Source organism: Arvicanthis niloticus, chromosome 25, assembly GCF_011762505.2.
Source record: "Arvicanthis niloticus isolate mArvNil1 chromosome 25, mArvNil1.pat.X, whole genome shotgun sequence".
In the NCBI taxonomy this organism is placed as follows: Eukaryota; Metazoa; Chordata; class Mammalia; order Rodentia; family Muridae; genus Arvicanthis; species Arvicanthis niloticus.
Genome location: NC_133433.1, coordinates 31,976,429 through 31,988,722, shown reverse-complemented (window position 1 = coordinate 31,988,722; position 12,294 = coordinate 31,976,429). Strand labels below are relative to the sequence as shown.

General features: G+C 44.1%; 1 non-coding gene across 1 annotated transcript; it reads right to left on the bottom strand.

Moving 5' to 3' along the window:
* Positions 1-2,424: 2,424 nt before the first annotated feature.
* On the bottom strand, positions 2,425-2,497 carry Trnak-cuu (transfer RNA lysine (anticodon CUU)). Its single transcript has one exon. It is a non-coding gene; the product is annotated as a tRNA-Lys (tRNA).
* Positions 2,498-12,294: the final 9,797 nt, after the last annotated feature.

Here is a 12,294-nt window from a genome sequence, read left to right as displayed (position 1 = left end):
AGTATGACAAATATTTATGTAGCATTAACCTAGTCTTAGGCATTATAAATACTTTAGAAGATGTTTTAAAAATATACAGAAGGATATATATAGGTTACATGCAATCATATTCCATTTATAGAAGGGACTTAAACATCTGAGGACTTTGTTATACAGGCAGTCTTGAAACCAATGTTCCACTAATGCTGAGGGGTAAATGCATCATTCATCCCAATATTCTACTATTGATATTTATACATTGTTTTTATATGATACATATATACCATATATGTATATCATACACATATATGCTATACCTTCATTTTTTTCTTTCACCAGACAATGTCTTTAGGAATATAGCTGTATATTATTTGACTTATGGGTGCTCGTATTTCATTGCATAAAAGGATACTTTAATGTATTGTTAGTTCTGTTGTGTTCTGGAGCTATAATGGATCAACAGGGTTGCAGTTTGATTTCATGACATGAAGACTAGAGGGAATTCAGGCAGTCAAACCAAACCAAATATGTTTGCTAAATTCTGGACGGGCATTTCCCTTTTAGCACAGAGAAGAAGTCCCCACTGTGCTGAGTCACATGTTGGTCAATACTCACACTACCTGTATGGTTGTCATTAAGTATCTGTCCTTGTGATCTCACTGTGATCATCCCCATCAGGGTCAAGTGCCATACAAGCAAGGGTGTAGTCACATACACCTTAGCTTCTGATGGTGTTGGTCAGTTTTCTGTCCACGCCAAGACTGTAGCAACCATCTGAAGAGTAATAAACCACTTTGGCTCACAGATTCACAGGTCTCAATCCATCCTTAAGTAGCTCTGTTTCTTGTGACCATGACAACCCAGTACACCATGGTGGGAGTGAATGGTGTGAGTGCTGCTGACCTCATGGCAACTGGAAAGACAAAGAGTAAAAGAAGCATCTTGGCCCCACCTGTTCCAGCGTCCCCTAGTTGCACAGGAAATGTCTTTGAAACATTTTTTTTTTTTAAAATCTTGGGTGCATTTTCTTGTCCATTTCCTACTGATTTCTGTGTCTTCCTGTGTTCAGTTATGAACACTCTGACAGATGTGTGTTGTAACTATCTTTTCTCAATTGCCTGGTCACGCTGAATTCTGTGTTGTGATAAGCAGAGCGTTTTTGTGTTGGCATCCTTCAATTAATCATCTTTAAGGTGGTTAGTACTTACTCTGTGTCCAATTTTCTTAGCACTGCATTATTTTACATTTGGATTCACAACAAGAGGTGTCACAACTATGCATGGTGAGAGACAGGGCTGACATTATTATTTTTTTATATGTAGGTATTTGGCTAAGGCAGCATTTGTTTAAAACCCTGTCTATTTTCTACTGTCCTGCTTCCTGCTCCTCAAGTGGCAGGGTATGTATAGCTCTTGCCTCTGCTCCTTTCCTGATGACCTTCTGGGTCAGTTCTAGGGTCAATATCATGCTGTTAACATTACAGGGACTTTAACAGCAACTTGCATGAGTATTCCAGCTTTGTTAATTTTCAGGAACCAGGTTGGTGTGTGTGTGTGTGTGTGTGTGTGTGTGTGTGTGTGTGTGTTGTATGAATGTGTACATGCTCACATGGTCATAGGCATGTGCCTGCATGTATTCAAGTGTTAGTGTACTTCTGTGCACATACATATTGAAGCCAGAGATCAAATGTCAATCATTTTCCTCTTATCTTTAGAGACAAGGTTTCTTTCTGAACCTGGAGCTCACTGGGTAGACTGGTTGGCCAGTGCCCTGCCTCTGCCTCCTAGCAGTGGGAGAACAGGTGCACATTGCTCTCACTGAACTTTATGTGTGTGTTGGAGATCTGACCTCAGTCCTCATGCTTGCACAGTGTGGACTTTACTGACTGAGCCATCTCCAGTCCCCTTCACTCTTTCTTTTTATGGGGTGAAACTTAGCATCGGTGTGAAGAGGATTGACCATTGTTGGGCCTTGGACGAGGTAACTCCATTTAACCTGTTACCTTCAGTCATGTAGGACACAGGTAGAGGGCGTGATTAACAAGTCTCTACCTCCAGAGATTTAAATATTAATGAATTATCAAAAGGCCAGGGGCGTAGCTAATTAAGTTATTCCCTCCCCTTTTTCCTTCCCTATAAAATGAGAGTCCCCTAGCCTTTGGCGGGGGAAGCACGAACCACCTGCGTCCATTTACCATGTCATGAACAATAAAGCTTTGGAAAACCAGACACGTGTCGCTGTCCCATGGTCTCTCCGCCTGATTCCCAGCTTTTGGAACCCTGGAACCTTGCCGATACAGCCGCCAGCCCAAGGCAGCTGTATGAATGTGGGATCCTCTGCTGGCGATGTGAGAAGCCCGCCCGAGACCCTGATGCCGGACCACCCTGGGACCCTGCCGCTGGACTCCCCCCCACCCCGCCCACGAGATTTCTTCCCCACAGCTGGCGCCCAACGTGGGGCTCGAACCCACGACCCTGAGATTAAGAGTCTCATGCTCTACCGACTGAGCTAGCCGGGCCCAACTTCCAGTTGGAGGAACCCAAAGCATTCCCAGCCGACTACCCACAGCATGGCGGGAGGAACCCTGGGATCCCCAAGCCTTTTTTTTTCCCCACAGACCATAATATCATTTGTTCTAATTCATGAACATAGTATATCTTTCCATTTGTTTAGGACCTGTTTGATTTTGGCTAATAAAAATCTGTAGTTTCAAATTTTACTTCATACACAAATTTAATGTTCAACTTAGACTAATGTGTCAAAAGAGCTGGCAAGTATTCGAACTATATCAAACATTTTACAATGTACAATTTCTGGACCCTGCCTTGGGCCTGTTATGTCATAAGTCTGTGGAAGTAAAATGTCTAAGAAGTCTTCTGGATTCTACCACATTTTTTTGTGGAATAAAAAAACCTTTGTGTGTGTATGTGACAAGGTATGACTGTGTAGCTTAGGTTATCCTAAAACTTGTGATTCTCCTGACTCAGTTTCTCAGAGTACTGGAGTTGTATATATCTAGGACTGTACCTGGCTTGTAAAAATCTTGCAAAACACTTTGGCAAAATTTAATTGGTATTTAAATAATCAACACACGTTAGCCTTGCCTCTGGGTGTGTGTGCTTTTTATGGCATAATATATAATAGGAAAATATTAGAGATTCCTTAATTTTTATACCAATAAGTTATTCTGTTCATGTATAAGATATCACTGGGAAGCCTTTAGAAGTTATAAAGTAGTGTAAGAACTAAACCAGGAAGATATATGGCAACTAAAGGTTTAAAAGCCAAGAAATAGAAAGTTAATCATCGTATAAGCTGTTACTATTATGCAATATAAGGCTATACATGATACACACGTGTGCACAAATAAAGACGGTCACATGCAGTTTCTTGTGGGGAATGTGAAGCTTCCTGGCCGTCCTCCTATGTTCAGGTGCTGTAAATGAGCATTAGGACAGTCAGTGAGTTAAAGCCTTACCACGCGGAAGCCTAGATGATTTCAGTGACGCAGTGAGGCTATTGCCTATAAAATGCATGACCCCAATGGTTTGAATTCTTAGTGGTTTCCAACAGTCACAGGTGTGGATAAGGACTTGCCAGGTTGCTATGTGCTCATCAGAAGGAACTGGAGAACACAAATCTAACCAAAGAGTCTACAAACAATCCTCAGATGAAAGGATGAGGACAAGGCAGACAAAGAAGAAACCTTATGTGGTTGATGGCCCAGGCAGGTCTTACTTAAATTACGAAGGTATTCTAACAATCTTCAATATGTTTCGGGAAATGGCCTATTGTAAGGACTTCCTATCAGGAAAATCATAATTGTTCATGTGTTCAACTTCTTTAACAGCATTGTGTTTCAAGATACATCCACACTGTAGAATGTAGAAATGGACATTTAAGGCCGTCAACATGGAGGGCATTTTCAATTTCATTTTGATAGTAGGTAAGTTTGGTACTAGAGAGGTTGATGAATTTCTAAGGTATGAATAATTTTCTCATTTGAGCTACCTTGACCCTCACCATCTTACCTGAAGCTCTCGGTTCTGCCAGTATACTCTCAAGAGACCAGCTTAGAGCACAGGGATGTAGCTCAGTGGGTAGAGCGTTTGCCTAGCATTCAGGAAGCCTTGGTTCCCCCACCCCCCCAATAAACTGGGTGTGGTGGCACAGGCCTGAAATTTCAGCATAGACCATCTGTTGGCCTGGCCTACATGAGAACTGTTTTTAAGTAAATCCCACATTTATGTAAGAGCTTCTACATGAAATTTTTCTAGACATTCTAGCCTGACATATTTCTCATTACCTGAATGTTTTATTAATTGGCCCATAATTTCTGATTAATTAAGTGTATATGTGATGCCAAGGGTTTGTGGACTTGACTCTCTTTCTGCCTCTATGTGAGTTCTGGGGTTGAACTTGGGTCACCAGGCTTGCAGAACAAGGCAGAGTAAGCGTATTTACCTGCCAAATTATCTAGTCAGTCCATGGCCTGCATTTTTTGTTGTTGTTTTGAATTTTGATCTGTAATAGATGAGGTTTAAAGTTCCTAGAATGAAGACCTCCCAGTAGCAAAATGTATGGCTCCCGAGTGCTGCAGGACCTTCACCTCAAGCCAGTGTCCCCACATGGGAACAGTTGTGTGAGTGTTGAGCCGTAGCTACCATCTCTCCATGACCTCTCTTCACAGTGCGGCAGGCTGCTACCACTCTCTTATTTCCTAAGCTGTTAAGATGAGGCTTTTCCTTATTAACACCACTTGCTTATTCTTGCATTTTTTTTTTATAATATAGAAATAACTTCTCAACTCCTGTCACTATTGACTGAGAGAATTAATAACAATAAGAGTGTTCTGGATTTATAGAATTTACATCCCTCACATTGTGGGCTCATTCACAGTTACTACCAGCTACCCATAGGTTATGTTCTGAAAGTGCAGTGCTGGGCAGTTTCCATTATGTTGAGAACACTGTGACTCGCACACACTAAGACTGCCATATCATCCCTAAGCAAGATGACATTATGGGGTCACTGTTCTATTTATGGCCAGGTATTCACTGAAGTGTCATTCTGTGGCATTAGACTGAATATCATCTACTTCCTGCTTGTTGCCATCTGAGTTCCCAACCTTGGTTGTGGTCTGTCTGGGCATGTATATAACCAGCACACATTTTTCTATGCTGCAAGATTCTCACATAGAAAATGCAGAAGAAGGCTATCAAGGTCTGCTGGGTCCTCTCCTACCTGCTGTGCTTTCAGAGTTATTTGAAGTCAATTTTTGACAGCCCCCATGTTCCCCTTTCACTTCCATGAAACTCCCACCTACTCTTTGAAAGACAGACCAAATAGCATGTTGTCCAGAGTTTTCCCAAAATAACCTTAGCCATCTTTTGGCTCTTGACCTCCTGTTCTTCCCCAACACCACAGAAACAGCCAAGGCCCTCTCTGACACCTTTTTCTCAGTATCATTGGACCCCACTCAATGGGAAGTAGAAGGGATGGCCCCTAGCCCACTAACATGTACATAGTAGGTCTTCAGAACATGCCACATGGTTAAAAGGCCAAAAGGAACTATTTTCCTGGCATCTTTAGAAGGAACAACTTGAAGGTCTGTCTTTGTAAGGCTGTTTAGAACAGTCTGTTGTTTTTTCTGATTCCTGCATTTTTCTTTGTTTTTCATGGAATCCTTGGTGCTGATTTTCTGTCAGGCTTTCCAAATAAATATCAGGGTCAGGGGCTGGAAACAGTTCTGGGGCTGTCCTGGTACCTCTTGATTCCGCTGGGCCAAGAAATGCTTTCAAGCCTGAGAGCAGAAGTTTTTCAAAATAAATCAGTTCCAGCAAGGGTGTGAGCCCCCTCCATCCACAAGTCCCCCTCCTTCCTGCATTTTTAACTACTTTGAAAAGAATAGACATTCTTTGGTGTTTTTGAACTACTAGGTAAGCTGGGCGATGGGGCCTGTGGTGATTTCTCAGTGAGAGGTTCCTACAGAGGGAGCCCTGGGACAGAGAGGTGGTGACAGACATCTTTCTAAGGGGCCAGGAGGAGCAGGCTTCCTGCTTTGCCGGCCACATGCTCCTTTTGCTGTTTCTGCTCCTCACAGGCTGGCTGTCCTCATGCTCAGAGGGATTTGATCCCTGAGCCCTCATGGTGCCTGTCCAGGACTCTTTTGTGTCTGAGCTAAAGGAGGTTTAGAGGAACCCTCTGCACTATCCCCCTAAGAAAGACAAGAAAGACACTTTCTCTTGTCTTTGTTTCTTTTCTTGTCTTCCACATTTTGCGGTATGAGGCAGGCTCTGTGCTTGCAAACAAATAATAGGAGCTGGTTCACAGGGGTCCTCTGCTGAGGAGCCTCTTGACTCACTTGGAATGACATAATACTCTGTTCCTGAGACTCTCAAAGAATGGTTGCTGTCAGGTGTCTGTGGCTCAAGGCCCAGTCTAGAGATGGCTGAAGTTGGGCCTAGGCCAGAGTCTACCCCTGCTGTGACTTCAGTGGTGACTAGGGGTGGATAATAAAAGTCTTCATTTAGAAGGTTTACAGTCTTTCTAACCTCTTTCTGCCTGCCTCTTCACTGCATTTGAAACGGCAAAGTGACATTTCCTCAATTATATATAAAGCGTTCCAGCCTGCTTGCTGAAGCCATATGGGAAGCCTGGCTTCTTAATTCTTACCAACCCCCCCCCCCCCATACAGTTCACCGCAGTGCACACATTCAATGAGATATAAAATTACTTCCAGACAGCAAAGCCCTCCAGTTGGGGAACAGTGAGACAATTTAGAGAGAGACCCCACCAGCACACACACAAACCATTGGACCTGACATAATTACATGCAACTCTGAATGAGGCTACATCCACCCCAGCTTCTTTCCAGTAATGGAAAGGTAAGAGAGTCGAAGATGTCTGCCCCCTCCCCTGACCAGCTCTGCCTCTGGCACACCTGCTGTGTGGCTTCCTTCCACCTCTCAGTCCCTGGGGCTTCCCTTGGACAAGCTCCCTTTATGTCATGCTTCGATTATTACTACCACCTCCCACACGTCTGGCAACCTCCTATTCCGGTCCACTTCCCCCTCATAAATCAAATGAATATGCATCCAACTGTCATCCCCCAGATTAAGATTCTTTGGTGGCTTCATCATAACAGATAAAGCCCTAGCTCCTGAGTACAAGAAAAAAAAAATCTCACCAGTATTTTTTTTTTTAGATTTTCTTTCTTCTCCTCTACCATCTTTCCACATTCCACACAAAGCTTTATTTCAATAAATACTTTAAATGTCTTCCACATAAACATAAACTGTACCTTCGATTGATTCCCAGTATCTTTGCTTACCTGCCCTTCATTCATTTACCCAAGTTGTTAACAAATGCATTAGTTTTATTATCATAAACACAAAAACTATTCTTATGCACAGAATTGCCCTGAAGGAATTCAATGATAGCAAAGGCTTCTCTCTTTCTGGGGTTTCTGGCCTTCCTAAAAGAGGCAGACAGTTTTAGAGCATCCAACAATCTAAACATGGCAAAATGTAGTGACTTGAGAGAGGAATCTAACAGAGGCTCTTGAGAGTGACAGGAAATAGAAGTCTTGAGTGACAGTTCTCCCTGGGATGGGCTGGACAGAAAGGCTCATACTTAGGGTGCAGTCTGAAAGCTGGGGGACATTAGAGAGTCCTTTCTGTAGGGAGCACATGCAATGGCAAAGGCTGGGGCCTGCACATGCAGTCAGGACTTCTGAGGTCCAACCAGAATCTTAGAGGATCAAAAGCTTGCTTAAGAAGCTAGGAGAGGAAGGACTGGAGCACATGGAGCACATGGGTCTGGGGGTCAGGGGGTACGATCAGGCAGCTCACCCAGGAGACCAACTATTATCTTGAAACAGTTTCCTCTGGCCACAATGCAGGCAGAGTCAGAGTGGGGATAGTGAGGGTCATGCAAGAGATCTGGAGAACACCAGTGGCATGGCTGTGGAGACAGTATGGAAAACATATACATTATAGTAAAAACCTAAAGAGAGGCTTGCACACTGGTGACTGGGGAGGATGCCTTTTCAGCCGGGCTCATGCTGAGCTGGTGCCATTTGAATTTTTATTTTTTGTCTTTCATGCAGGCCAATGAGCAGACCACCTCTTTAGGACTTTGTTCTCCCAGGTACATTTACTGCTGGCCTCTTGGGACTTCCATCACAAAGTAAAGATCTTTGCAACTTTTCCCCACCTCCTTGAAACCCAGTGTTATTCCTTTCACAGGCTGTCACTTACCACAATTGTTCCTGTATGATAGACAGCAATCTCTGAAGACACCACAGGCACAGAACCCCTTGGAGCAGCAGTTCTCAACCTCTGGGTCATGACCCCTTTGGGGGTTGAATGACCCTTTTACAGGGTTGCCTAATACCACTGGAAAACACATATTCACCCTAAGTTTAGGCAGGACATCTAGGTTTCCACAGGTCAGGTCCTTGACTAAGTAAAAATGGAGAAAGCAAGCTGAGCATATCTCATTCTCTCTCTCTCTCTCTCTCTCTCTCTCTCTCTCTCTCTCTCTCTCTCTCTCTCTCTCTCTCCTCCCTCCCTACTTCATGCTCCTGCTCCTACCACGATGGCTCCCTGCTATGACTGCCTATATCTGCAAACCGTGCAAACCATACACCAAAATAAACCCTCCTTCCTTAAGCTGCAATGAGAAAAGTAACTAATCCAAAATCTGCTTCACAGCCCCACTGTCTAGAGTCTTGTCACTTCCAGTCAACTGTGATAAAGACAGGGTAGCCATGCCTTGCCTGCAGCACAGGCTCCTCCATCTCTGCAAACTAGAGGGAGTTCATCTCCAGGGTGGTTGATCTAGCTATGGTCCCTAGCAGATGCTCCCAGATGCAACTAGGCCATACTCTTGTAGCAGGTACCCAGCATTGTAAGCACATTCCTGGGCTGGGGATATCTTCAGTCCTCCATGGGAGGACTTTTGGCAGAGCGTCCATTTTTTTTCTTCCATTGCCAATAAAAATCCTAGTACTGTTCTTTCTCCTCTGCTTCCTCTATTGCTTCTGACAGAGTTTGCCAGTTAGCTGAGGTCAGGATTTCCTTTTTACAAACAACCTGCTTTCAGTCAGCGGGGCCAGAGGTTTCCTAAATTACAAACCCTTTCATTTCGTCTGCCACAAGTCACCCTGTCAGTTCCTGTAATTGCACAGAATGGAGGGGAGTGGAGACACTCAGGGAGACACTGACAGAAAGATGTGCTCTGGTGAATGCACCACTGTGGGAGTCAGAAAAAGATTGAGCGTGGATCACGGATCAGCTAGACTGTTGAAACTGAAGCTTCAAGCGTCTGCAAGGGAAATTTCTTCTGCATTGTAAGTGGACCAGCAGGGTCCACTCTCATCTCCAGATTCTGTTAAACAAATGGCCTCCTTTAAAGTCATTTGAATTGAGAAACATCCATGACATATGCAAATGTTTTGAAAAAAAAAAAAACAAATGTAAAACGTTATTGGCAAACCTGTCTGTTTACTTTGCATTTGTAAATGTTGATTGGAAGAAAAATTTGAAAGCAAAAGACTGACCTGGGATTGTGACAGTAAGGTTTAAAAAGAAAGACAAGGGCACGAACTCCCATCCCTAGCTTCCACCCATGGGCACTCATCAATCCTTTAAGCTCTGGCTTCCAGACCTGGGGCTTCGTTCCATTATCAGCTAGCCTTAGGTCCTTTCCGCTGTCAGTCTCACCTCTATGCCAAGTTTTATCAGCCAGCTCCATGCGGTGAGGCTGTAGGAGCCTGTGCTAGCCTCTGGCCTCCATCAGCGCTGCTCACAGAGACATTTTAAGGAAGTTAGTGAGTTCTCTGCCATCCACTAGCCAAAGTCTTGTGATCTGGGGCCTGCTTCGAGCCTGTTTTCTAGGCATAGCCCCAGCAGTGTAGTGCACATCCTTAGGGTAGTATTCAATTGGAGAAGCTGATTCTTCATATGGACAAAAAACAAAACAAAAATCAACAAACCTGTGTGTACAAAGTGTGTAATAGGAGGCAACATTAGAAAATCTCTAGGCAGTGGTCCAATACTTTGAAATATTAGCTTTGTTTTTCCTTATAGCCCATGAAATAGCTCATTGTTACTCCCATTTTAGGCAACCAAGAATACTGTTAAATGTACCTTTACTATGCTAGGATTGCAGGCTGTCTGTCCACAGAATCAAGGTTGTGAACTAGAATGCCCCGTTCTACAATGGCATGGACAACGTCCCTTTCCTCATGTGCACCCACATTCCACTGTCCCTCACTTTCCCTACCTGTACCATCTTACTCAGTGTGACCATTAGTATGTCAACAAACAAAGCCAGATTTCAGTTTTCCATCATCCTCATCCTAACTGCACTGATGCTCAATGGTCTTGCCTTCCTTGTGGTCTAACAACCATTCTTCCCCTACCCCCACACACCTCTTTCTCTACTTCCCTCACTACGGCCCACTGTCTACTTAGCAGCCAGGGTGATCTCTGCAAGAATAAATCAGATCCAGTGACATCTCCGTGTCTGCTCCTCAGTGACCCCTCTTTCACTTAGAATAGTATCCATCCGCTTGATTTCCATAAGGAGCCTTTCTAACCTGAGTGTATCGTGTTCACCCCTCATTAATTCATCTACTGTTTCTACCAATTTTACGGTGAAGTTGGTTATTGGGTCAAGGTCATCTTGCCCCATCGTCCCTAGGTAAGGTAGGGCAGTGCCACATACATGGGAGGGCAAGTCTATGGGATGGAATGCGAGCTGCCTATAAAGGCAGAGAGGTAGGTGGGAAAGACATTCAAGAGAAGGGCCCGGCGCTTTATGATATTAGAGTAGAAAGCTTTGCCAAAGAAGACAGGCAAGAGCTGGCTATGGTGCCTGTGGACTGAGACTAGAATGCTAGAATGTTCCGAGCAAAAATGAAGTGGGATTCTTGGTCTATGTAATAACCAGGGGTACTGATGTCTTGTTCATTATAGCAATGCAAAGTAATGCCAAGAGGCAAGGACAAGCTGTATCTGGAGGCTCTGGAATACTAGAAATCTGAGCTTCATCTAATGGTCAGATGTCGAGCCGTGGAAGGGTATCCTGGTTCTTGGGTTATGGGTGTTTGGCCATGCCTCCAGAACCGAGGTCTATTCTCCATTCAGCCTGCACCCTTCAGTCACATAGGGCACAGGTAGAGGGCTTGATTAACAGGCCTCAGGCCCTAGAGAGATTTACATACTAATGAGGTACCTGAAGGCCAGAGGGTGGAGCCAATTAAGCATTCCTCCCCAGCTCCTCCCCCCTTTCCCTCCCTATTTAACTCAAGTCTGCCCTGGGTTTTTTTTTTGGGGGGGGGGGGTGCATCGAGAGCCATCCACCACCCACCATGACATTAAAGCCTGTAAAAACCCATGGACTTTCTCCTGTGTCATTGGGGCCTCGCTGTGAGGAACCTGGAGCCACAGCAGCCATGCCCCTGGAGGAACCCAGAGCGTTTCCAGCCAACTACACACAGCCTGGCATGAGGAACTCAGTGATTTCCCAGCCATTTTACCTACAGTCAGAGGAAAGTCCTTAAAATGGCTGGACTGGAGGGTACCATTCTAGAAGTGACAGAGAATTCATCTTCTGAGTGTACAATCCCAACTTTATCCATGTTTTATATTTTCTTCACCTAAGACCTGATAATCTCATCCCTTCCCACCTCTGCCTTGTCAAATAGCTTCCTCTCCCTTACCACTTTCAGACTGGACATCTAGTTATTCAAGTGAATTGATGTAGTGAGTGCCTGTGAAAAGTCTACATCACAGGGCTGGTGAACAGGCCAGACAACTGTGTGTTTGGCTGTCACATATTTATACATATGAACGTTGTATTCCTCAGGTTAAAGTCTCAAGAGAAAGTGAGTTGTACGGTTTTATAGCCCTCTGTCAGTGATTAATTTGGCAAATCACAGAGATATATGTTGTGAATGTTCCTTTTGGATGAAGCTGCTTCATATTGCTGTCTCTTGGGTATTTAAGTGGGTAGAGCTATGTTCTGCAATCTGAGATAATTTATGCCTAATTCTGTTCTATCATAGATAAATTTGAGTGAGGATCCAGTTGATGTAGTCTGGGGGAATAAAGAGCTTTTCCATTCTCAGTCCTTATGATGATCAAAACAACAGCTGCTGCCTTGCCGCTTAGCTCCTAAAGGACTGATAAAGCCATCACCGGGTTGTCCGAATGACTTCCTTTGGCTGCAGGGTTCTAATGCAAACAAGATTCAGCTCTTCCACATAATCCAAACCAGAAAGATGATACTGACATCCAAGGAGCA